This window comes from Saccopteryx bilineata, chromosome 3, assembly GCF_036850765.1.
Source record: "Saccopteryx bilineata isolate mSacBil1 chromosome 3, mSacBil1_pri_phased_curated, whole genome shotgun sequence".
Taxonomy (NCBI): domain Eukaryota; kingdom Metazoa; phylum Chordata; class Mammalia; order Chiroptera; family Emballonuridae; genus Saccopteryx; species Saccopteryx bilineata.
In genome coordinates, this window is record NC_089492.1 from 283,250,979 (window position 1) to 283,278,437 (window position 27,459).

Genomic DNA, 27,459 nt, shown 5'->3' on the forward strand with positions numbered 1-27,459 from the left:
GTAACAGAGGGAATCTGGTCATTTTTTAAAAATAAAACATCATTCAGACTTAAATATAAATAAAACGGAAATAATGTAAGTTATTTATTCTTTCTCTGTGGACCGGTACCAAATGGGCCATGGACCGGTACTGGTCCATAGCCCGGGGGTTGGGGACCACTGCCTTAGAGGACATTTGGGACTATGGAGACTTTATTGTCATGATGGGGTGGGGGGCAGTGCTACTGGCCTCTAGCTAGCGGAGGCCAGGGATGCTGGCAAACACCCTGCAATGAACAGCACAGCCTCCAAGGCAAAGAACGATCTAGCCTCCAATGTCATGTTTCTGACACACACATGCTCACACACATGGGTGTGTATCTACATACTTCAGAGAGTGGTGAGTGTTTGAAGAGTGGCTGAGAGAGGGTGGGTTTGGGAGAGAACCCTTGAGCCCGTGCTGTGGCAAAATGCTGAGTTCTGAGGGCAGAATGGTGAAGAGACAGGAGACCTGCAACATTTCAGTGCAAAAGGCAGGCATTAAACAAATGACCGTGTGCCTAATATATGTCGCTGTGTAGCTGAATGCTATAAGAAAAACTAAGGGGTGCAGGGACAGGGGGCCCTGACTAAGATTGGGGAATCAGAGAACGCTTCTCTGGGGAGGGCTGGACATTTAAGGGGACCACAAGTGACAGTTGGAGTCAACCAGAGGGAGAGAAGGGGGAGGGCGTTCTGGGGCAAGAAGCTGGGCAGGTGGCGGGGATGGGCAGTAGGACCTGGGAGCTTGGAGAAGCTGGAGGGAAATGGGTTGTGGGAGGGTAGATGGGGGGGGCATCCCTCCTCAGGCTGGACTCCTGGGTTAACACAAGCAAGAACTAGGTGATTACCTCCTCATTTCAGGTTAATGAAGGAGAACCTGGGGGGTAATGCTATTTTTGTTGATTCTTGATTTCTTGTTAAAATGTTTTCAGAGAAGACAATACTGAGGGATAATAGCTCCCTCCCGGCCATTTTCCTGCAGACAGTAACATCCTCCTGTCCCTGGCTGTTCCCCTCCGTGAACACAGCTTTATGGGGCTTGTTAAACGGTGCTCGGTCTCAGCTGGTGGCTAGCGGCCACTCTGCCCTAGGCCGGCGGGGGACCTCTTCTCCACCATGCCACACGCTCCCCCCTTGGCAGCTCTTAGAGAACTCCTGCTCGGTCACCAAGGCCTGACCAGGGAAAGGTGGGAGGGTGCAGGTCTTGCCTCTGGCCATGCAGAGTGTGGCCTCCAGACTGACAGCACCGGCCTCACCTGGAACTTGCTAGAAGCATAGGATCTTGGCCCCACTCTAGAGCTAGCAAATCAGTTTGCCTTTGAGCAAGGCGCCCGAGTCAATGCCGTGCACACCAAGCTGAGAAGCGCAGCAAAATGATCTTCAAAACTGCACTCAGCTCTGGGCTTGGATGACCCCAGCAACAAACATCCCCGACCTGGAGAAGCAGACAGTATATATATTCTCAGCAGAGCCGTAGAGTCCACACTTGTGTCACACATGTGGTACTGAATGCAATTTTCTTCTTTCATTCAGAGGCAAGGCAGAAGGAGCGTGTGGGCATTGGGTGCTCAGTGGGCCTCCTTATTGACAGGCTGAGACCTGAGTAAGAGACCCATTTTTTTCTGGCCTCAGTTCTTTCATCTGTGAAATGGGGAAAATAAGGTCTCCCTCACCGGGTCTGTGTGGGCATGCAAGGAGGCGTGTATAAGTGTGCAAGGCCTGCAGCCAATTCTTTCTTGCCCCCCCTCCCACCCGGCAAAAACAGATTGGGGCCCTAAGGAATAAAACAGGGGCTTCCTAATTATATACAGTAAGGCCAGGGGGATGTTTACTAATGATGTAAAAAGAAAGCAAACGATTTCCAAGCAGGCTATAGGCAAGTAAGTGATATGCTAATTTCAGAATTGTAGCTCAGAGATAAAGCAAGACCCCTAACTGTCTCTATTAGGAAATAGTTTTCTGATTCTTAACTGAAATACTTGTTAGTGGGCCAGTGAGGGGATGAGCTGACATTCTTCTATGAAGTGATGCCAGATTCTCCCCTGGGGATAAGAGAGGGTGGGGCATAGAGCAGTGTCCCCCCCACCCCCCATGGGCTGTGCCTCCAAGTCTCATTTTAGGAAAGGGCACAGCTTTGGGGGAGCTGCTCCGTGCCCAGCCATGCACTGTGCTCACTTTCTGGGGCAGTGGTGGGGATATCATCTCTTCTATGAGACTCCTAGGGGGACCTGCGCCCCTCGACAACAGAGCTTCAAGGACCACTGCTGACGTTGTCAGTGAAGGAGCAGCTTTAGAGAGGGAAGTCTCGCTTTGAATTCAAGCTCCCTGCATAGTCCCCAAATGGCCTTTGACAAATCTCTTCACTGTCTGTGCTTCAGTTTCTCATCTGTAGAAGGGGGATTGATAGCAATATCTACCTTGCAGGGGTTGTTAAGAGGCTTAAATGAAATATTCCACCTAAAAGTTGCTCGAGCAGCCTCTGGAAGTACTAGGCGCTCAATAAATACCAATTAATTTTATTTTTCTGTACCTTTCTGAAGCAAGAAGCAGGGAGGCAGAGTGACAGGCTCCCACATGCGCCTGACCTGGATCCATCCGGCATGCCCACCAGGGGGCGATGCTCTGCCCATCTGGGGTGTTGCTCCGCTGCAATCGGAGCCATTCCAGCGCCTGAGGCGGAGGCCATGGAGCCATCCTCAGTGCCCGGGGCCAACCTTGCTCCAATGGAGCCTTGACTGAAGGAAGGGAAGAGAGAGACAGAGAGGAAAGAGAGACGGAAGGGTGGAGAAGACATATGGGCGCTTCTCCTATATGCTCTGACCAGGAATCGAACCCGGGACTTTCACATGCTAGACCGACGCTCTACCACTGAGCCAACCAGCCAGGGTTCCAATTACTTTTTTTTAATGTCCAATAATTGCTTTTATTTTGGCGCTCAATCTGATTCCCTCCTGAGTGCCGGGAGACGAGGTGGGTTCCAGAAGAGCATGGTTTTGATGGATGGGCTCTGACAGCATGAACTCGAAACAGTGCTCTATCAGCACCCTGCTCCCTGGCGGCCAGCGCTGCACTTTGCACAGACTCCTTTATTCCCACACCCGAAACTCAGGCCCAACGGCGGTCCCAGGTCTATAGTGACAACCCCACCCCAAGCAAGGGGCTATCTAGGGGTCGTGTCACAGTCTAACAGCCCCCTTCCCTCACCGGCCTGTCCTCTTACTGCAGACAACAGAGCAAGCTTTAGCGAGATTAAACCACCTGCCCCTGGCGAGAGTTACAACATGGAAGAGGAATTTTAATTCAAATTCAGGTCTGTCTACCAGGCGACCCTTCAGAGATTTCCAATGGGCTTTTTTTCTAAAAAAAAAATAAATAAATTTGAAACTTTGCTAAATATGGTCCAGCCAGGATTGTTCAAATGACCTTCAGAGACTCTCTTTCTCTCTCCCCCATTTCTTCTCTCTCTAAAATAAAGTAATAATAAAAAAAATCATAAAACCAAAATGACCTTCAGAGTCACAAAGTTGAGGTTTGGCCATCATAACTCAACAGGTATTTGTAGAGCACCAGCTCCAAGAATGGCAGACGGCGAGGGACACGCAGGAGGAGCTTACAGCGAGCAAGTACAGAGGAGGAGAGGAAGCTGATACCACCACCGCCATCACCATCACCATCACCACTACTGCCACCACCACCATCACCACCGCCACCGCCATCACCACTGCTGCCGCCACCGCCACCACCGCCACCGCCGCCACCGCCACCGCCGCCACCGCCATCACCACCGCCACCACCGCCGCCGCCGCCACCACCGCCACCGCCACCACCATCACCACCGCTGCCACCGCCACCACCGCCGCCACCGCCACTGCCACTTGCAAACTAGAATCTCATTTAAACAGCCATACAGGGAAAAGCCTATTATTATTTCCAGCATAATGATGAATAGACAAGTTCAGAGGGAGCAAGAAAGAGGTTCAATAACTCAGGAGGTCTGCTGGCCAGTACATGGTGGGACAGAAACTCAACCCTGGGTGATGATTCCAGAGCCCGAACCTGAACCCACCATGCAGTGCCCTGAAGTCACTTCAGACCATGATGAGACTAATCATCTCCCAAGGTTAGGGACATCCCTGCTTTGCTCAACACCATATCCCCAGGGCTTAAGACAATGCCTAGCACATAGTCAGCACTCAGTAAACACTTGTGGGATGAAGGAATAACGGAACAATGGAAATAGAGGCCCGGTGGCAAACAGCGCCATGGTATTGATGGCCAAGAGCCTGTGCTCTAGGTCCTTCTTGTGCCTGCAGGGCCTCAGAAAGAAGTTCTGCCTCCCTGGGCCAGGGTCTCACTGGCTGTTTCTGCACCAAATAGTTGTGACAAGCGTTGGGAGTGGTTTGCTGGAAAGCTATCTGACCAGTCAGTCACTCTGGCTTTTCTGGTATGACAGAAAACACCCTGCCTATCATGAGGGAATTTACTTTGGAAATGTCCAGTTTGAGCTGGTCATGAGTGACTCCACAAATACAGGCATCGCTGGCAATTTGGCTGAGTCTAGTTCCCGCACTCCAAGGACAAGCTTCCCGCCCACAGCACTACACAGAGGCCTGCAGAGCACAGGCATGCTGCACTGTCATTCTTGTTTGGGCTCCATTGTTTTCCCCACACAGACTGGGACGTACCCAAGGATCAGGGTCTGTCTTACTGTTCTCTCAATCCCTGGAACTTGCCCAGAGACCACTACAAACTATGTCCCAGTTCCTCGAATCTGGGCTGGCTTGTGTCTGCTCTGACCAGCAAAATACGGAAGGGATGCACTATGACATCTAAGATTAGGTCGTAAAAGGACTGCGCCTTCCAACTGGCTCTCTTGGAAAGCTCCCTCTTGGAATCCAGATGCCACGCTCTCAGAAGCCCAGGTGACCTCGAGAGACCACCTCGAGAGATCAGGTGCTCTGATCAGCAGTCCCAGCAGAGCTCAGCTTTGGAGTCAAACCAGCTCACATCTTTAGATGAGTGAAGACGCCATCTTAGAAGTGGACCCTCCGCTCCCGGCTATCTGAGCCACCCGGAGCTGAGGCTCAGTCACAAAGCCGTAACATGACACTCTAGCCCTGTTTGATTTCCTGACCCACAAAATTCCTGAGCATAATAAAATTATTAGTGTTTTACATCACTCAGCTTGGATTGTTGTGTCATATAGCCGTGGAAACTAGAACAGCTCCACAGCCAGACTGCCTGGGTTCCAATCCTAGCTCCACCAATTATCATAAACGTTTCCTAGGGCCAAGTCACTGAACCCCTGCAGACCTCAGCTTTCTCATCTACAGAATGGGCATCCACAGAAACTCTGTCTTGAAGGGTTGTTGCAAGCTCTAAGTGGGGAAATGTACTAAAGCATTCAGTATGTGTCTGCCATTAGCATCAGCTCAGAATGTGATGGGGCCCCTCACTTTGGTCCTATCAGACTCACTTCCCCCACTCCCTGAATCCCCCTGTGCATACGACAGACCCTTATCCTAAAGCTGGTTCCTAAAGACCCTTGAGCCGTGCGCCTTCGGTTAGTCCGCTGTCGTAAGGATTCACGAGATAATGCACGCCACAGCCTTAGTGTGGCAGCTCGCACTTGGGTCCATGGCACGTGGTCGCTGTCCCTGGGATGATGTGATTGAGCCCGACCACATCCGAGGCACGTCCGCTCCGTGCGGGAGGGTCTACAGTCATGTAAAATCACACACGTCAAATTGTAGACTAATCGTCCATCCTGGAGCCCAGCTGGACCTCGTGAGTCCAGTTCTGTGGGGTGGAGTTTTCAGAGCGGGGACTTGGAGTCAGTCTGAGCCATCAAGTGGACGTCCTGCAGGACTGCTCCCGTTAGAGACCCAGGCTGCTTCTGACCCTGAAGCCAGAGGGAGCACTGTGTGACGCCGACGGACTGCGACGGCGAGAGAGCACACCCGGCCGTTCTCCTCTGCAAAGCTGGCAGTGTGATATTCGCAAAGTTGATAACATCTTAGCATTATTTTCTCTCTCTCTCTCTTTTTTTTTTTTTTTTTTTTTTGTATTTTTCTGAGCTGGAAACGGGGAGAGACAGTCAGACTCCCGCATGTGCCTGACCGGGATCCACCCGGCACGCCCACCAGGGGGCGACGCTCTGCCCACCAGGGGGCCATGCTCTGCCCCTCCGGGGCATCGCTCTGCTGCGACCAGAGCCACTCTGGCACCTGAGGCAGAGGCCAAGGAGCCATCCCCAGCGCCCGGGCCATCTTTGCTCCAATGGAGCCTTGGCTGCAGGAGGGGAAGAGAGAGACAGAGAGGAAGGAGAGGGGGAGGGGTGGAGAAGCAGATGGGCGCTTCTCCTGTGTTCCCTGGCTGGGAATCGAACCCGGGACTTCTTCATGCCAGGACGATGCTCTACCACTGAGCCAACCGGCCAGGGCCGCATTATTTACTCTTGTACGTAGCAGTGGACAGTTGACAAAGTGATGGATACAAATAATCCTATTAGACGTCTCAATCAAAAAATAAATATATAACTGCTGATAAAAGATTATGTACTATTTTCCATATATTAGGAACTCTGCTAAGTGCTGCACACGTATATTAGAATTGATTTCATTCCAACTACAGCCCCACAGGAATGGGATATTTATTCCATTATTTGTTACACAGATGAGAAAGCTGAGGCTCTGAGAACCTATGATCTGTCTGAGGTCTCCAACCAGGCACTGACCCAGCTGGGATTTGAACCGAGATCTTCCGACACCAGAGCCCAAGTGCAAATGTGATACCGTGGCTCTGACGGGGGCTCCTCCGCTCCCGGTGGGCACATGCGGGGACTGAAAGGGACGGGAAAAGGTTTTCATTTTCCTGGCGATGTTGAACCACAAGAAGATCACCTTTCAGGAAAACCAGGGGAAGTTCCCCCAAAAATGTGGAACCAGGGTTAAGAGGCCACTTGGGAGAGATGAGGCCAGTTCAGGTGTCAGGAACCAGATCAATATCAACTATGCATTCACCAGGGAGTTAATTAACATCAGGCCGACTCTCCCGTTCTCAGTGGGATGTGGGAGGGAAAGGTGTCTCCCAGCCCCCGGGCCAACATGGTGGCCGACAGGAAACTTGGCCAGGAGGAGGGCCCAGGCATCTAGAGGCCTCCGCCTGTGTCCAGCCGAGGCTCAAATGGACCCTGTCCTCCTTGTCTGCTGGTGGAACCTGGCTGGATTTCACCATGAACTCTGGCGTTGGGGAAAACTTTGCTCTGGAGAGGCCTATGGCTACCCATTTCCTGGGCCAAGCCCATTTGATAGATGAAGAAACTGAGGCCCAGGGAGTGGAGTCCCAGTCCAAACAGTTAATCAGAGAAATTCTTCTAAAGCAGTGGTCCTCAAGTTGGGCTGATCCCAGGGGACAGCTGACAATGTCTGGAGACACTTTTGGTTGTCTCTACTGGGGCTATCTCATGGGTAGAGGCTGGGGGTGCTGCTACATCCTACAATGCACAGGATGACCCCCAGCCAGAGCATAACCTGCCCCCAAATGTCAATAGGGCTGAAGGTAGGAACCCTGGTCTGGGCCTGGGAGACCCGGTCTGCCGGTCAATGCAGGCCCTGAGAAGTTGGCCACTTGGGGGTCAGACTCCACCAGAAATTGTCACTGTATTTTCGAGAGAAGAAAGTTGAGACTGAGTGAGACCTAATGACTTGTCCTCGGTCACACAGACAATCTGGGTCAGAGCCGGAGTCTGAAACCACATCTGCAGGTCGGTCTGACTTTGAATGCAGCCTTCCTGCCTTTCCACATCGCCAGTTCGTACAAGAAGTCCACCCCTCCCCCTCGGTATTGTGCAATCATTTGTCTAATGTCTGTTTTCTCCCAGCCTGCTGTCGGGTCCATCAAGACACGTGGGACCTACACAGGGCCTGGCATATAGCGCGCACTAAAATATTTGTTGAATTAATGAAAATATTTGTAAGATCGTCATGATGACTGTGAATATCAGTTCATTTGTTTTCTAAGTGCCAAGTACTGTTCTAGCAGATTGCATTTGTTAATTTGCTTTGTCCCCAATAGCCTCATGGCAGCTAAAGGAGGTGTTATTATTATACCCATGTTGCAGATGAGGAAACAGAAGTACAGAGAAGAGAAGCGACCTTGTCCTAGGTGACCCAGCTACTAAGTGAAGAGCCAGGATTTGAACCTGAACTGTAGAGGCCTTCAGAGTCTTTCCTCTGACCATGGCCTTGTGGTGAACCTGGTCTGTGTGTCTGTCCCATGCTCTGCCTTTGGAAACCCATCCCTTCCCTATCCCATGGGCTAGGCTAGGCAGAGCTGATCCCATCTGCTTCCCTTTCAGCCCAAGGATTGGCCCAAGACTCAGGTCTATCACAGGCTCTCTCCTTCTGGCCATTATGATTGGATTAGGGATTGGGATGTGACTAAAAAAATGGGCCAATCAGGGTTCTCTCTATGCTGTCTGTTCCCTGGAGATCCCGAGATGTAAGGATGATGCTTGAGGCCACCTTCTCAGCTCCTGGAGGAGGATTCCTCCGTAGGGGAGAGGGGGCCAACATATAAGGGAACCAAGGGAAACAGAGCCACGAGCTTGGTGGTTGGGGGAGAGTATAAGAGCATTTAGGTGACATTGCTTAAATCCTGGATCCAGCCATGCCTGAAGGATCCACCCAGATATTTTCAATTTGGGGGTGGGGGGCTTTAGATAGTTTGGGTTAATTTCCTCACTTGAAAATCAAGGATATCTGACTAATACAAGTTGCTTTTAACTTGCCCAAAGACCTATTTGTTTTCTTAAGTTCTGGTTTCAGTGTGAATGGCTCTGGAATATCCTAAGTGGTAGACTGGGCTTTTCCAAACCCCAGCACTAGGCATTGTGTTAAGTGTTGTACATAGATGACTCATTACTCTTCATGAGCACAGTATTGTTTGTATCATCATTATCATCATCTCATTTTATAGGTGGGCAGAGTAAGGAATACAGAGCAGGTAAAACGTGCTCAAGGTCACAGAGTAAGTGGTAGAACAAGACTGGAATCCATGCAATCTAGCTCCAGACACCCGTCACCCCTTGCTGAACACCATGTCTGCTTACCTTGCAAAGACCTGCAGAGAAGTGATGGTTATAAGCCCAGCTCTGGCCTGCACACCCAAGCTGTGCCCTCCCAACTCTCCGTTCTCGGCTCTGTTGCCAGGAACCCATTTCATCACCTGCCTAGAGCTCCCTCTTCAGTGTGCATTATAGAGAGTCCACGGCAGCCACAGTCCCCGATGCCATCCTGATTGCTACTACAGAGATTGCCACTACAAGATTGTAAATTGGACAGGTGACAATGGAGGCGATGATCGTGCAGATCAGACCGGGGACAGGGAACTGATAACACTGACAATGCCACAAAGCCCTCTCCTCATCCGTTGTTCCCGTCTGTGCAGCTAGCCTCTGAGATGCCCTAATGAGATGAGATCCTAGCATCTGTGACGATCACGGCCCCACTCAGCTTGTCTTGGTCTTCTCCTTCCTCCTCTTCTCAGCCAAACAGATGCTTTTCATCCCCCACTCACCGGTGGAGCAGCTCACTCCCGTCACACCGTCAGCGCCTAGCAGAGCTTGAAGCAGGATGTCAACTCTGAAAGTTGGTGGGCAACACATCTTTCTGAGCATATCTCCTTTTTTTTTTTTTTTTTTTTTGTGGCAGAGACAGAGAGAGGGACAGATAGGGACAGAAAGACAGGAAGGAAGAGAGATGAGAAGCATCAATTCTCTGTTGCGGCTCCTTAGTTGTTCATTGATTGCTTTCTCATATGTGCCTTGACCGGGAGGCTACCGCAGACCAAGTGACTCCTTGCTCGAGCCAGAGACCTTGGGCTCAAGCTGGTGAGCTTTGCTCAAACCAGATAAGCCTGCACTCAAGCTGGCGACCTCAGGGTCTCGAACCTGGGTCCTCCACATCCCAGTCCGACGCTCTATCCACTGCGCCACCATCTAGTCAGGCCTGAGCATATCTCTTTATGTGGCAGTCACCTGGGTTGAAATCTCTTCCATGCTAGGAAAGCAGAAAATTCCTGAGACTGCTCTTCACATAGATCCCGGAAGATCTCTTTCCTAATGTTGAGGACCATGGGCAGTGGTGTGCTGGTAAAATGTTCAAGACCAGCTCTGGAGGTGGGAGGACACCTGATTTGTAGTGGTTGCCAATTGCATTGGTGTAAATACTCTCTCCATCATCAATTGCCAATTTCAAACTACCAACGTGACTCTCAGGGCATTCCTGAAAGTTAATCCTTGACTCTCATGAGCCTAAGCCGAGATCTGAGCCTCATGCCTCCCAAGTCACCTGATTTTCATTATGAGGAGAAGCCAGAGGTTGCTTTATAGGAAATAGGGCTTTGAGAAAAAGCCTAAGGGTAATAATGCAAGACAGGCTCCATTCTCTGTCCTTGACTGAGGAATGAGAGCAACCAAACAAACCCATGAAAAGATAAATAACACACTACATAAAACCTCTAACTCCCTAACCACAACTGAGAAGCTGATCCCAACCCTTTTCTCCCTTGGATTTAAAGGAGAGGAACATCACCAGGGCCACCCCCTTGTGGATGTGGGTGGCACCGCTAACCTGATCTCCCCAAAAAGGCAGGGTGATTTGGCAAGGTAAAAACAGCTTGGCAAATGCAGTACAAAACCAAGCAAACCCAGAATCCCAGGTCTGGTTTTCCTCTCTCATTTTATTGCTTTTCCTTCCCTTCTCAAGCCTCAAAAACAGAAAAAGTTCAACTGAGAGCATCATGGGTAATCCAAGGAAGATGATCAAACTGGACGGTGCCAAGATTCTAATCCTCCAGTGAGCAGGGGATCGATCTTGACAGGTTTGGTTCTGGCATCCAGGGTGTCAGGCAACATCTGCTTATGTGCTGATCCACACAAAGGATGCTGCAGTCAGCTGCATTAGTTAACATCCATCCATCCATCCATCCATCCATCCATCCATCCATCCATCCATCCATCCAGTTATTCGTGCCAACATTCCTCTGAACAACCCAAGGCCACCACTGACCTTCACACTGTTAAACCCAGTGGCTAATTTTCCAGCTCCACCCTAACCTCTCAGCAGCATCTGGCTGTCCACCACTCACTCTCTGTTGACACACCTTACTTCTGGGACCTCACTCTCTACTGGTTCCCTTCCTACCTCACCTGCTGCTCTGTTTCCATAGCCTTTGTCAGAACCTCTTGCTCCTCCTGACCCCGGATGTCGGAGGACCCCAGAGCTCAATCTTCAGGCCTCTTCTCTCTCTATCCACACTCACTTCCTTGGTGGTATTATGACTTTAAATACCAACTCCATGCTGATGATTCCCAAATTTATATGACCAGCTCTGATCTCTTCCTTGAATTTCAAACTCTTGGATGACCAACAGACATCCCCCACTTAACCTGCCCCAAATTGAATTCCCGATTTCCCCTGCCTCCTGCCCTTTAATTTGTTTCTGCCCCAGTCCTCTCTTGTCTCAACCAATAGAAATGCTTTCCTCCCAGTCGCTCCAGCTTATATCCCAGGAGTCATTCTTGACTTCTTTTCCTCCTACCCCATATCTGACCCACCGGTGAGTTTCGCTGGCTCTCCATTAAACTAGACCCTGACCCCACCCCCCCTGTCCTTCTCTGCTCCCTGCCACCATCACCTCTGGCTTGATTACTGCAAAGGCTTCTTTATTGGTCATCTGCTTCAGCTTTTCCTAGAGTCTACTGTCAACACAATGTAAACATACAGCAGTTCCCATCTCCCCTTTCTCGGAATTCACCGCCAGCTCCCCACGTAGGTCTCCCTGAGACCAGCAGTTACGAGGATCACAAGCATGATCCCGACTTTATCACACAGTATCTGGTCCTCTTGCCACTTAAACATGCGATGACAAAGCCTTCACTGCACTTCACCATTGATGAAGCAATTTTGCATTCATGAGCCTACTGACTACCCCGTAACTGTACGGTACAATATGGCCACTGCAGGCCACATGCGACCGTGTTTATTTAAATTCATTAATATTAAGTACAATGAAAAATTTAGGTCCTTAGTCATTCCAGCCATAGTTCAAGGACTGAGTAGCCACATGTGGCTCATGGCCGCCACGGTACGCAGTGCAGAGACAGGACATGTTTATCATTGTAGATGGTTCTTTAGGATGGCCCTGCTGCACAACTATCCTGTGAAGTAGTTTTTAGTTCCCATTCTGTAGAGAAGGAAACAAACCCAGAGAGGTCCCATAGATAGCGTGACACAATGGAAAACCTGAAGTGTGGCCTTCTGGCTCCAAGCCCAGTGTTTTCCCAAAGCAATTTAAGGGTCCGGTCCCTGCAGACTCGCACCTGAATTCAGCTTCTCATACAAGAATGGAGGGCTCTGTCTGCTGGGGGTGGCCTCTTGCCCTGTTGTCTGTACAGTTCTCATGCCCCCTTCTAACAACAGCACCCCCATTTTCACTGGCTTCCTTTATTTCCCGTACTCTCAGTCCATGGGGATAAGCCCAATCTGGCTCCAGGAGTGAGCGTGTGACTCAAGTCTGGTCAATCAGAGCACTGCATCTGATTGAATGAATGCAGTCGTATGAGGTCGTAGAACTGATAATGCTACTCAGCACTGGACACGTGCAGACACACACCACTGCTCATGCAGATGTCACAGGTTCACGGCAGCTGATTTCTGTGGCTCAGACTAGGGCAGTGGGGTGGAGGGAAGATGCCCAGAAAGCTTCTTCTTTGCTCACCCGTCACAGACCTACTAATAATAATGGTGAGGCACACCGTATTAAAATAATAACTTGTGATTGATTTCACTGCTGTAAAACACCAGGCCAGAGCTGTCGGCAAAGTCTCGCCAGGTCCCCTTCCCAATCGGAAGGAAAGTCAGCCCCCTGGCCTCAGGGAGGTTTGCATGTCAGAAAGAAAAGCAGAGCTTACTTGAAGCCACACCTCCCTCCTGACCTTTGTTTCTCAGACAGGAAGCTCACGAAGGGAATCGGGCCAGGGGAGAGGAAGTGGTGATAATTCCGGAGGTAGCAATATAAAACATTCTAGAAGAGAGGAGATGGCTGATTCCCCAATCCGTGGAAGGCAAGGTGCTGGGCTGTCAGTAGTGGGGACCTGTGTTGGGTCTCTGCCCTCATGCTGAGGAGGTGGTGGGACTTACGAGGGGAATGGCCACATGTAGGCACCAGGTAGGGGCCAGTGGGTCTAGACCCTGGACACGGGGGCTCAAACAAAGACACGCCAGGCTCAGGCGAGAGTGCTGTCTGTCTCTGGGGGGTCAGGTGGGCTTGGACAAGGAGCAGGTCAGCCGAGACCACTGTGGATGAAAGACTGCAGGCCCTTCCTCAGTCCAGATGACAGATACACTTTCTGGATTATCGTGTGACCCCGGGCAGGCGTGGAGGGACCCAACCAAAGGATGAGTCTTAACTTCTTACCATGGTGGTGGGGTTGAACCCAGTAGGACTTCTGGCACACTTGGTTGCAGAGTAAGATTTGTACGGGTAATAATGGGAACGACAGGACCACAAGGAGAGCCACCACGGTACACACCTCACGGCAGCTCCCCTTGGGAGAGAGTGACCGCATGACAAGCCCTGTGCCAAACTCATAAGGGAGTCACTGTAATTAGCCCCATTTTACAGATGAGGAAACAGAGGGCCAGAGAAGTTAGCCATTTGATCAAAATCACACAGCAAGTAATGAACAGAACTGGGACTCAACCCTCAAACTATCTTAACTCCAAAACCTGCAGTTGTTTGCTGTTGCGTAGAAGGGCCTTCATTTCCCCAGAGTTGGGCCCACGGACCTCATCCTCAATGCACCTGCCCAGCAGGCCTGCAAGGGTCAAAGCCAAGGGATCCAAGGCTTGGATAAATTCTGGGACTGTCTGCAGAGATGAGGCCCTGGTCCTCATCTCAGTGGGGAAAAAAATCTAAACTTGTGATTTTTCTCACCCCTCTCTCCCTCTTCCCTGATCCCTCAGGACTAGTGGCAAAGTCATGGGCGGGGGGGGGGATAGATATTGGGGGGCTGCTGAGGGTGGGCTAGCACAGCCTAGCGGCCACCACATAGAGCAAGGCTCTTAATATCATTGGATTTTTCCAGAAAATCTGCTTGTTAATTAAACCTGCTCCTCACAGGCTCTGGCATGAAGGCGCCTCACCTGGACGCCTGTAATTTGCCAACATGAAGGCAAACAGGATCAAGTGCACACACGTGACCCCCGATCACGGCTTTGGGATATCGATTAGCAAGAAACGGAGACACAGGCCAGTTTACAATGCTTCGAACCCCATCCGCATCAGTATTTCTCTCCTCAGAGCGGGGAGGAGAAGACCCTTTTAATACGAAGCTGGAAACAGTCTGGGGGCTGTGACAATCACTCCCCCCCCATCCCTATGTGTTCTGCTTCATGGAAAACACCATCATCGGTAAAGATAGAAAAATTACAGAATGCGTCAAGAAATTATAAAGCCTGGCCCCATGTCCTACCGACTCATGAAATGACCAGTGTCCGGCAGCAGCCTGTAATTAGGGCAGCGCGGTGCTGAATCCACACTCACAGCACCCCCCCCCCGCCCCCGCACTGAGGTTCCCGGATGGGTCTGGACCCGCCCCCCACATTGTGCTCCCACAGGGGAAGGCCACGCACGAAGGGCGCTTGCTCACTGGAGCAGTGAGAAATAAACATCAGCGGCTGGGGAAGCTTGGGACAGTCTGACTTATAAGTGGGGGTTGGAGGGTCAGAACAGGCAGGAATCATGGGAGGAGCTGGAGTACTTTGATTACAAGCTGCGGCTGGAACAAGAACCGGCTGCCAGGCTTTGTTGGGACTGGCATCCCCCCTTGGGAGAGCATCCCGAGATGCTAACAGGGACTGGTGAATGGGTCCTGGCTTCCTGGTCAGTGTTTTCTTTTTTCTTTCTTTCTTTCTTTTTTTTTTTTTTTTTGGTATTTTTCTGAAACTGGAAACGGGGAGAGACAGTCAGACAGACTCCCACATGCGCCCGACTGGGATCCACCCGGCACACCCACCAGGGGCGACGCTCTGCCCACCAGGGGGCGATGCTCTGCCCCTCCGGGGCGTTGCTCTGTTGCGACCAGAGCCACTCTAGCGCCTGGGGCAGAGGCCAAGGAGCCATCCCCAGCGCCCGGGCCATCTTTGCTCCAATGGAGCCTCGGCTGCGGGAGGGGAAGAGAGAGATAGAGAGGAAGGAGAGGGGGAGGGGTGGAGAAGCAGATGGGCGCTTCTCCTGTGTGCCCTGGCTGGGAATCGAACCCGGGACTTCTGCACGCCAGGCCGACGCTCTACCACTGAGCCAGCCGGCCAGGGCAGTCAGTGTTTTCTTAATGGCAACAATATCACGGGGGTCCTCGAGAGGGAGGGACGGGAGATGGAAGAACGAGGAAAAACGGCGAAGCCGATCAGAGGCCCCGGGGTTCAATGTCCACCTTCTGTTCCCATTTCTGGAAGGACGTGCAGAGGCGAGGCCAGCAACAGAAGGGCCCGCCGGAATCCCCGACCCCTAGTCCTGCCCAGCTGTTCTGGGTCTGCACTGCCCGCTGGAAAAGGGCCATGGTGGGGCATTCACTCCCAGCAAATGGGTGGGATTTTGTCCTCTGGGGTCAGTCACCCAGGGCTTGAATCCCAGGTCTCTTCTGTGCAGCTTTGGGAGAGCTGCTTCCACTCTCCGAGCCTGGGTCCCAGGGAGTGGTGGCCCACCGTGAGTGCCCGACAGGTGCAGCAGCAGTCCGCAGTGGCGGCGAAGCCGATGCTTTCTGGGGTGTCTGAATACTTCCCCTCCGGTGGCCTTGGAGGCAGCCCTGGCTCAGCCTCCGTGGTCACCCCGTGTGCTCCTGTCCTTCCTGCAGCACGACGGCGTCTCTGTCTCCCCTCCGCCCGCCCGAGCACAGCACAAAGCCTGCCTCACACCGCAGGCTCAGCGGGGGACACCTGAGGACTCAGAGCCGGGAGGCACAAGCACTCCCGGACCAGGGCCATGCCAGCTGCTCCGCCCGCAGTCCACCCCATGCTTCCACACTCTGGGGGGTCTTCAAAGACACCGGGCAAAACGGACACAGAGAGCTGAGTCCAAGGGAGGGCACTGCTGTTATCATCAACACCACAAACAACAGCACCCCATCAGTGACCACTATGTGCTATATGTCATTCCGTCCTCTCACCATCACAGAGCAGCAAACAGACGCAGGCGAGGGAAACAGGCTGCCTGCCCGTGGTCCAGGCGGTGGATGGACGTCCCCTGACCCAACAGTCACTCTGTCATTGGTGCAGTGGCTGGAGTGGGAACCGGGGGAAGCGAACGCTCTGGGCTTTCTATTTCATGCCCCTGGTCTAAGTGGAGTGCAGCTTTGGTTGTCGGTTTCCCTCCCCGCCCACTCACAGCCTGGGCGCAGAGCAAATCACACTCATGCTGGCCTCACAAAATAACACATTTTCGAAGGAGAAGCGGAAGGGAGGAAAGCTCAAGGCTGGTTCTGAGGTCCCTCCATGGATCGGGGCCTCGAACCAGGCTGGCTCCCCTCCCCGCAGGGACCCCGGCAGGGCCATGGCCAAGCACTGAGACCGAGGAGGCCTGGGGAAAGAACACCCGAACTTGGGATTCAGGAGAAGGGCATGACAAGGAAGTGTCTACCGTGCTAGGCGCGGGGAAATGGTCATCCTTAGTTCCTGTTTCTGTTCTGTCTCTTCAAGTCCAAGTTTATACTGTGTCAATAATGGAGTTCTCCGGAGACTAGTGTCTCCCCACAGGGAAACCCATGCGTGGAGCCTTGGGGTAGGTATCGGATGCTCACAGAGCCAGCCAGGTCTGGGGCCTTCAAAAGGATGAAAGAACCTTCTGATTTCTCTGGGTTTAGTGAGTTTAGGATCAAACCTTTTCTGCTGTTTCTCAACTCAGTGTCCGGCTCTGGGGACAAAGGGATGATAAGACGAGCATAGATCTTACCCCCCAGGAGTGTGTGGGACCGAGGCAGGGGCTGTAGCAACTCCCGGGGGAAACCAGGATGTTTGATATCTGTGCTGGTCACCTTGCTTTAAATATGGTAGTTCATGAAATAGTCACCTATGAGCAAAGGGCTTGCAAAAGAGAAGAGCAGGGGGCCCGGAGCACTGACTACACAGGGTCCTTATCCCACAGAGGTGACATGTGTCACTCACAAGGGCTGAGCCCCACAACCTTTAGTGGAATGGGATCATACAGTGGCTCTGGTGGCAAAGGCAGAGATGATGGTGGCTGCCGTCTTGTCTCCCATGGTGGAGCTGGTGGCAGAGGCCCAGAGGGGCTCAGACTACCACTCAGAGCGGCCGGGACTACTGCTCAATTCAACTACCACCGCACAAAATCCTCCCAGGGTCCTACTGAGTGCCAGGGGTGAGCCAGGGGACAGGACCCACGGTGGCGGTGCCTTCCCAAATCTAAGGTCTAGTGGTGAGGACAGACCTGAGCACACAGTTATGATAAAGTGGGGTGAGTGTCAGGAGGGGATGTGCAGGGCTCTGGGGAGTCCGACAGAGGGGGTCTGGAGACCAAAGAAGGTATCTCATCTAACTTGAGATCTTGAGCTGGGGCCAGACAGGGGACATGGGGCTGGGCTAGGGAAAGAACTGGGGGGGGGGGGCTACCACAGAGGTGGGGGAGTGGGAGACCAGGAGCAGCCAGGGTACTAAGATCTGGTTTTAAAAGACACCAGATCAAGAAGACCTGCCATCCATGCAGATACATTGTAGATTCTATATAAAGCACAAGGGAACTTTAGAAGACAGGTCCTAATAAGCAATTCTAATTGTCATCTCCATTAGCTACTCCAGCCTGGGGGGTGACCTGTTTTCATACTTGGAAGGCACTGTGTCCACATTTGCCTGGAAAAAGCCTGTCCCCTGGCATCTCCAGATGTGATGTTTGGCGTGGAGAGAGGCGTCCCTGACCTTGGGCAGGGGCTGGAGGGAGAAAGTTCCCCCATGGCCCAGCATCTTTGCATTCAACATTGATTAGCATCCTGCTGCCTGTGTCAATACACTGTGGAGGGGAAAGATCCCATCGCAGGAATGGACCAGGGGTTTGCATTCACTCTTCCGCATCTCAGAACATCAGAACCGCTTGGCTGGCTGGGTGTTGTCTTATTCCACTTCACACATGGGAAGACAGAGGTCCAGAGAGCGGAAGTGACACAGCCCGAAAGGGCTGCGGTTGATACACGGCCCCTGGCAATCTGAATTCAGAGTGGGGCTCCCCCGTGGCCTGGCTTCTGCCACCATTTCAGCTTTAAGGGTTAAGGCTGTGCTCCGCCCACCCTGGATGTAGCAAATCCCCCCCTGGTTGAAACAGTCCCTGAGCCTGACCTGCCCTGGTGGTGGCGCAGTGGATCAAGTGTCAGCCTGGAACACTGAGGTCACTGGTTGGAAACCCTGGGTGTGCTCGGTCCAGCACATACAGGAAGCAACTACTATGAGTTGATGTTTTCTGCTTCTCCCCTCATTCTCATTCTCTCTCTCTCTCTCTCTCTCTCTCCACTCTCTAGAAATAAATAAATAAAATCTAAAAAAAAGTAAAAAAAAAAAAAAAAAAGAAGAAGAAAAGAAATAGTCCCTTGCCATTAAACTTTTAACTATATAGAATGATTTCAGCTCGCCTGGTCCATTGTGGCCTCAGCTCTTTGGTGCCCCCCGCGCCCCTCACCGAGCATTCTGGTCTGGGGAGAGACTCTGTCCTCACCTAGTTCCCTGGACTTTTCCTCTCCCGACCTGTGCCTCACTCATTACAGACACTTAACAACTGCCCCCTCGCAGGACAGAAGGAAGTCACGAGTGAAAGAATGAATGAGCAAACCCGCTGCCTTTCTGCTGCAACGCCTCTCCCTTCACACACCACCCCCCCCCCCAACCACCACCACGGTCCAGCTCGTAGGTACTCTTTACTGCCCCAAACACACACCCTGAATCTCTGTGTCTTTGCCTGGGTGGGCCCGCCTGCCTGAAAGGCCTGTGTCCTCACTTCTACTCACAAACTCCTCTTCATCCTTCGAGGACCAAATGGACCCCTACCGTCCTTAATTTTCCCCTGAAATGAACTCCTCAGCTGAGTGAATCATTCCTTCTCCTGGTTCGCAGAGCACTCCGCATTGCACACCAGACGTCATCGTCAAGCTGGGATTGTACTGTGGTCATTAAGACAACTCTCTCTCTCTCTCTCTCTCTCTCTCTCTCTGACAGGTGAGCCAGGGTTCCCCAAGGTGAGGAGCCAAATCCAATCTGTCTCTGATTCCCCAAACCTAGTGTTCGATGCAAGTCTTTGAAAATTAAATGGGAAGTTCAAGTTTCACGTCTCTGGCCAAGTGGGAGACAGGTAAGGACCATGTCCACGGACACTCAGTCTCCACTTCTGCTCAAAGCTGACTTTGAAACACAGACACCTGTTTTCTGGAACATTCCAGGTGAGAGCAGAGGTTCCATCAACTACATCTCACCCCCCAACACTGCAGAGTCTCAAAGTCCCGCTGAGGAGGCAGGTGCCTGCTGCTGAGATAGGGTCTGCTGGCCACACAGAGGGACAACTCTTGGCTGGTCATTGGGTCCTGTCCCGATGGCAATCATGCGAGAACAACAGGGCATACAGCCCTCCAGGTGTTTCAAAGCAAGGTTCCAGGGACACAAAGACCCAGCTGCAGAAAAAGGTCTTGTCTTGGCATAAATGGAACCGCATAAGCGATAGGACCTACCTAAGATCAAATCCCAGCTTTGTTCCTTCTTAGCTGGGCAGGTAACTTAACCTTTCTTCCCTCTCCTGTAAAATGGGTACAGCACAGCCCTTGTCTCGATGTTGTCATGAAGATTAAGTGAGACCGCACGCAGGGGCGATAATACAAACAACTAATAACCGATCAAGCCCACGCGCCGTGCCAGTGGTCAGTAACTGGTGAAACTGGCCCCGTGTGCCGGTCTGCGGAGGTGTGTACACCCTGGAATAGACTCAAAGGGCTCAGCCCATGTCAGCCTATTTGGAGCAGATAAAAACGGTGGCTCCTATGATTGTCGTTGCTGTGTTTTCACTGACCCAAAGTGCCTGTCCATAGGCGAGGTACACAGGGGGATGCTGATTTTTAAACTTCATTTAAATGACTTCACCCCTGGCTGATTTGGGGCTGTTGTCAGGAGGGAGGCCTCCCTGACGTGACTAATCTCTATTTGTCTCTGGGCTGCGGGTTTGGAAGGCACCACCAGCAAAAATCAATCCAAAGCAATTCAACCCCTACCAGGTCTGATTGGAACAGGGGAGGGACTGTTTGGAAGCTCCCTGGAATGGGAAACCACGTGGGTCTCGGCCCTAGGGCACCCCCCCCAGAGGCAGGGGCCTCCTCCTGGGTTCAGCAGCTCCACACAGGTGCCCCTAAACCTGTCTGGCTTTGAGAAGGCCCTTGACTGGGAGATAGACAACAAAAAGGTTAGTCACTCATTTCCTCTTCTGGCCCCCCCCCCGGCATTTGGTTCATACATTTATTACAGGAATTGTCAAGTTGCATTTTAATTATGATTTCGGATCTGTGTTGTTCTCTATTGTGAGAGCCTCGAGAGGCAGGATTGTTGCTTGCTCATATTAATGTCCCCTTCCTTCCCGTGTCCGGCACACTCCGTAGGCACCGGTGTCAGTCAGGACTTTCAATTAGACGTGACAGACAACACGACCCAAACTGGTTTAAAGAGAAAGAAAATTATTGGCACATCTCAAGTGTCCGTCAGAGGACGAGTGGATTAAAAAGCTTTGGTACATATATACTATGGAATACTACTCAGCTATAAGAAATGATGACATCGGATCGTTTACAACAACATGGATGGATCTTGATAACATTATACGGAGTGAAATAAGAAAATCGGAAAAAACTAAGAACTATATGAACCCATACATAGATGGGACATAAAATTGAGACTCAGAGACATGGACGAGAATGTGATGGTAACAGGGGTGGGAGTGGGGTGGGGGGGGGTGGGGAGGGGGCAAGGAAGGAGAGAAAGGGGGTGGGGGAGAGGGGAGAAAGACACAAAGAAAGGCACAAAGAAAACCAAATAGAAGGTGACGGAAGACAATTTGACTTTGGGTAAGGGGTATGCAACATAATCAAATGTCAAAATAATCTGGAGATGTTTTCTCAGAACATATGTACCCTGATTTATCTATGTCACTGCACTAAAGTTAATAAAAATAAGATAAAAAAAATAACCAGAAGGTCTAAGGGTTGTTCTGCGTTCAGATGTCAATTGGCCAAGGAGCTCAGCAATGCCACCAGCCTGTTTCTGTCTCTCAGCTTCCCTCCTGGTGTTGGTCCCCTCCTCTGATGGGCTCTGTCTTCCTGGAGGCAAAAGGGCTGCCAGCAGCTCCCGCTTCATCTTCTCCCTTGTTCAAGTTCATTCATTGGTAAGTATGTATTTCTCATCCAGGGGGCCTCAGTAAAAGCCTCACTGTGTCTCCCTGGTTCTGATTGGGTCAAGTGCCCATCCGTGAACCAATCAGGGTAGCCTGGAGACCGGCATGCTCGCCACTGGATATACCACCTGAACTAAGTGGATTAACAGCAGGGAGGGGTGATTCCCTGGAAGGAAATCAGAGGGATGGGTGGCGAGTGAAAAGAAGACAGCAGGTCTACTGTTAGCACTCAGCGAAGTCAGAAACATCAGAGAGGAAGCTGGGTCCTTTGTCAGAATTCTTGAAGACACAATCATAGTAATTCGTCATTTGTCCTCCTTTCCTGCTCCTTCCGTCACTCTAGGGCAGGGGTCCTGTCTTCTGTTTCTGTATTTCCGTTCCTTCTAATTAGGAAGGGCTTTGCAAGTCACATGCACTTTAAGACAAGAGGGCCGAGTGAAGGCAAAACAGCCCTTCTTGGCAACTTGAACCTGATAAGAAGTCATTGTTTTCATGACCGGCCACAGCGTGCCAAGATGCAGGCAGATGCTTTGTTAACTAGATTCAGCGTCTTCCAATAATTTAATTTAGGTCTGTTGGAGAAAAGACCTTATAATTTCAGTGGATAAACCTTGCTTTGCTTAGATGTAGTCTGAAGATGCAATGAACAAACTCAACCTAGCACACGCGTGTGTTGAGTGCAAAGTATGTACGCGTGTGTTGTGTAAACTGGTGGGTACCAAGCATAAGACACCGATGTTCTCACACAAGTCCATGGGCTATTTACATCCTAGGACCACAAGGAAAACCTCAGTATGTCCTGGAAGAGAGTCTACAGCACTCCCTCCCTGGCCATAGTGCCAGAAAAAAAGGGAAATAGTTAAGAAGGCTCCATTCACATTGTACCTGGAGAAGGGGAGGGGGGTCTCCTGGCCCAGAGAGCAGAGGTTCTGTTCCCGTTGGAGATGACCGCTGAGAAGACCATGACGTTCTCCCTCACGTGTCCTGGCTGCCCGGGATTCACTCGGTGCCAGGACGCAGTGACTGGGGTGGGGCACACCCAGGTAAGGCTTCAGGGCAGAATGGTCCCATCCCTACATTCTAATTACTTTCGCTCACTGATAGTTGGTGGAGTCGATATAAGAGACCTAACCATATGCAGCAGGAACGGAAGGAGGAATAGCCAGGATGCTTTAGACACGCAGAAAACACACTGATCCTGCCCTCCCCATCAGCTGGAGCCACGGATGAGGGCTGTGGAGAGGAAGGGCCGACAGATGAGGGCTGTTGATATCAGGCTCTCCTGATACTGGAAGGACGTTCTAATTAGGTTCGGAGTAGGTGAGTGATAATCAGATTTGAGATTAGATCAGGGGTGGGAAAAAAAAAAAAGCAGTGAATGAAGGAAGTTCAAGATTAAGGAGCTCTATTCCTCTCCTCCACGTCTCAGAGATGATTTGAGGTGGTTTTTTTGAAACTGCACACGGTCCTGCGGTCATGGTACCGAGCTCGGACTTGAGCATAAAAAAGAACTACATTTAAATCCTAGCTCTGCCACCTCCTGCCGGTGACCTTGGCCAAGTCCGCCTCTGATCTCTCATCTGCGAAACAGGAGTCACGACAGCTCTCGCATCTTGCAGGCTTGTTGGAGGACAAAACGGGCTAGTGTGTGAAGCGTGCTGGGGACGGAACCTGCATGGAGCCGACGTCAGCGCTGGCCTGGTAACCTGCCTCTGGACACCTCAGTGGCCACAGCCGAAGGCAAGCCAGGGCAGCCCTGAGATGCAGCTTCCACAAGCTAAAAGGGAATCGATTCTTTCAAACAACAGTTCTCATTACACTGACTTGAGAAAAAGTCATCTCCTGGATCGTCACAGGGTGCACGTGATGAGGCCGGGGGACAATGTCTGCAATGACTTCTTCCCAGTCAACCTGCTGGTGAGATCTGGAGGCTGGTCTGCGGGGGCCCCGGGGTGCATGCCAATGGAATAAGTATGCACATAGAGGTATTTGGATACCTGTCTCTAAATGTGCATCATCTTAAAGTGTGTTCGCTGTCACTCTAGTTCATGTTGTCAATACTTAGTTGTTTCCATGGAGATGTCTTTGTCAGAGAGAGGCAGAACTGAGTTGGAAAATGGTACAGGAATGGTCCTAGCAGCATGATTCGCAATGGCCAAAACGGGGAAGCAACCCGAGCGTCTGTCGGCTAGCGAAGGGGTAAACAGAACAGGCTCCATCCAGACCGTGCGATATTATTCTGTCATGCAAAGGAAGGAAGTCCCGACACAGGCTACGATATGGATGAACCATGAAAACATTATAGGGAGTGAAGGCGTGGTAGGCAGTCAGACAGACATAAAGCAGAGTAGGACGCTGGGTCAGGTAAAGAAAGTCACCAAGGTGGAAAGTCCCTGGGGTCTAGCAATGAACAAAACTGGGAAAACAAGGACCTCGCCCCCAGGATGGCTTTTCCTGCCCTAGCATAGCGCTGGTCAGGCGGCTCACACCCTGCCCTGATCTTCCCTTCCCTCACATGCTGCTAGTCATGTGGGCTAGACTCCCATAGAGAGAAGCCCTTAAGCATTAAGCCCTCAGGACAATGAGGTTCTGACCCACATCTAATACATCGAGGCCTCAGTTGTGTCTCAGCTCCAGGTCCAGAAAAGCAGCAAAGGCAGACAGGCGAGGCCAGGGCTGACCTCAGGACCAGCTGCACTGACTAATGACCCCCTGCCCTGGTGCTGACCAATCAGTGGAGAGCAGGACCCTGAAAGGACACACCTGGAGATCTGATGAATATTCTGTTGGGACCCTCCCTTGATAGCTCCAGATAAATAATAGCGCAAGACAGAGGACCCAGGCCGCTCTCTCTGTGGGACAAGAGCGCCTTTCCCACCCCTCCCCCCGGCGTGTTTTCCTGGCTTCTCTCTCTCTCCTGAGCTTCCAGGGCCCTTCTTTTGCCTCTGTAACTTGTTCCCTGAGCCCATTTCTTCTACAATTCATTTCTATCTCTGTGACTTTTTTTTTTTTTAAAGATTTTGTTTATTAATCTTAGAGGAGAGAGAGAGAGAGAGAGAGAGAGAGAGAGGTGGGGGAAGGGAAGCATCAACTCATAGGAAGCATCAACTCATAGTAGTTGCTTCTCGTATGTGCCTTGACTGGGCAGGCCGGGTTTTTTTCGTTTGCTTGTTTGTTTTTTTTGTATTTTTCTGAAGCTGGAAACGAGGAGGCAGTCAGACAGACTCCTGCATGCACCCGACCAGGATCCACCCGGCACACCCACCAGGGGGCGATGCTCTGCCCATCTGGGGCGTCGCTCTGTTGCAACCAGAGCCATTCTAGCACCTGAGGCAGAGGCTACAGAGCCATCCTCAGCGCCCAGGCCAACTTCGCTCCAATGGAGCCTTGGCTGCGGGAGGGGAAGAGAGAGAGACAGAGGGGAAGGAGGGGGAGGGGTGGAGAAGCAGATGGGCGCTTCTCCTGTGTGCCCTGGCCGGGAATCGAACCCGGACTCCTTCACGCCAGGCCAACGCTCTACCACTGAGCCAACTGGCCAGGGCCAGGCCTGGGGTTTTAAACCAACGACCTCAGCATTGCTGGTCGACACTTCATCCACTGTGCCACCATAGGCCAGGCCACTTCTGTGACTTTCTAAATGCACTTTCTCTTACAGTTTGAGTCTTGGCGCTGAATTCTTTCCTAGCCAGAACTCAAGTTCCGTGGTTGCTGAGCCAAGGTCTGGTCTTGATGCCACTGGTCTAGCACCCGGTGCTGTTCTCGCGGCCGCCAACAGAGGAAGCCAATCACAAAAGGCCGGTATCATATGAGTCTGTTTTCTGTGAAATTTCCAGAATAGGCAAATCTCTAGACAGAGAAAGTACCGCAGAGGTTGCCGAGGGCTGTACCCTGTGGGTGGATTGCATAGTATGTGAATTATATCTCAATAAAACTATTCCAAGAAAAGATAAAGTGGGCCACCTTGCCATCAGCCTCGCTTAAGGGACTCTGAATGGAAAGCTGAGATGCTCTCTCCTAGATAACGAGCAGCCTAGCCTCGGGGGCAAGTCAGGGAACAACAGATAGATGTTGGCTCTGGGGGACAGCCATTGTAACGCTAATGAATCTGTGGGCATCCTCAGCACTGCAACAAGAGGGGGGCCCCAGGGCCGAGTGTCCCTGAGCCCCGCTCTGCAGAGCCTTACAATCCCAGCATTGGGCGGCTGCAGCTCTGTCTGCGGGCTTGTGACCCAGCTGCTTCTCTGTATCTATCCCCTTCCCAAGGGTGTGTCGGGCATTCCTACGGTGCTCACCGTGCGACAATTCCATAACGGTGATATTACCAGTGAGCTCTAGGTTGGGCAGGCACTGCGCTGGGTGCTTGACAGACATTATTTCACCCTGTCCTCCTAAGGACCTCTGAATGTGATGAATAACCCCCAGGTTACAAAGGAGAAAAGGTGTCTCAGAGAAGCAAGGGCACAGGAGGGAGGTCGTGACCCCCAAACCCACCCGACTCCGGAACCTGTGCTCTTTTAGCCGTGTGCAGTCTTCCTCTGCATCCCTTCTTTCTCCTGACACCTAACCCACAACTCCCCTGATGTATTTAAGCTCCTTTTTTTTCCTGTTCTGCGTCCAGATCAGTCTCCTCTGTGGAAAGCCCTGCATGTGGCTGGAGGTGATTTGCAAAGCGTCTCTGGACTTTCTTCTTTGCCTAATTAAGCAACTCTCCTCCCAAAGAGAAGCATCAAGCGAGGACAGGAGAGGAGGGTTCTGAGTTCCTACTTGGACGGGACATGCTCCGACTGAGCTCGCTTCAAGAGCCCGAAAACAAATATAGTGTATCTGTAAAGTCATGGTGCACTTTTGACCGGTCACAGGAAAGCAACAAAAGACAATAGAAATGTGAAATTTGCACCAAATAAAAGGAAAACTCTCCCAGCTTCATACCTATTCAGTGCAGTTTGATGTGGGCTCACGCACAGATTTTTTAGGGCTCCTTAGGTAGCTATCCCGTATAGCCTCTCCAGACTCGTCACTGACTGATGGCCTACCAGAACGGGGTTTCTCCACCAAACTGCTGGTTTCCTTCAACTGCTTATCCCACCGAGTAATGTTATTCCTATGTGGTGGCGCTTCGTTATAAACACGTCGATATTCACGTTGCATTTTGGTCACAGATTCGAATTTTTCTTTTTTTTTTTAGAGAGAGGAGAGAGAGAGAGAGAGAGAGACAGAGAGAGAGAAGGGGGGAGGAGCTGGAAGCATCAACTCCCATATGTGCCTTGACCAGGCAAGCCCAGGGTTTTGAACCGGCGACCTCAGGATTTCCAGGTCGACGCGTTATCCACTGCACCACCACAGGTCAGGCCATGGATTCGAATTTAATGAGCCACAGAACACACCGAGCTTTCCTTTGTACCGTCCACATCTTGACTGGCATGGCCGTGGGCTGCTCCGCTGTATACATGGTGTTACGTCATCATCTGCGCATGTGCACATGCTGCCACATCATCCTACAGAAACTGGGAAGGTTTTTCTTTTATTTGGTGCAGATTTCACTTTTCTATCATCTTTTGTTGCTTTCCTGTGACCGGTCAAAGTGCACCATGACTTTACGGACACACTGTATATGCTCGTATTTATCGTGGAACAGTGGCCACGATGACTACTGTCGTTCTGAGAATAACCTCAGATTTAAGAAACGTATGAAAAGTACAGGTTCCTCCAGGACTGGTCTCTATATGAGCCGGGGAATATGTCCTCTTTACATTTAGTTAGTACACGCACGTGGCCACTCTCCCCGTGTCCACACCCCCCCACCCCAACTTCTGTGGCTATGATCCTTCCAGATGCCGCGGCATCTCCCAGCACCTCAGTGGTGTTTATCCGCCTCTGATTTTACGGCGCTGGCCCTGGCAAGAACTACCGCATAACTTAAACCTAAGCCCCCGAGGTGTAAGTCATATTATT

At 51.4% G+C, this 27,459-nt stretch overlaps 1 protein-coding gene and 1 non-coding gene across 2 annotated transcripts in view; both read right to left on the minus strand.

The window, feature by feature from the left end:
- KAZN (kazrin, periplakin interacting protein) overlaps positions 1–27,459 on the minus strand; it is a 760,285-nt gene that overhangs the window by 176,186 nt on the left and 556,640 nt on the right. The gene's annotated exons all lie outside the window — the stretch shown is intronic.
- Positions 24,975–25,049, minus strand: TRNAP-UGG (transfer RNA proline (anticodon UGG)). Its single transcript has one exon. It is a non-coding gene; the product is annotated as a tRNA-Pro (tRNA).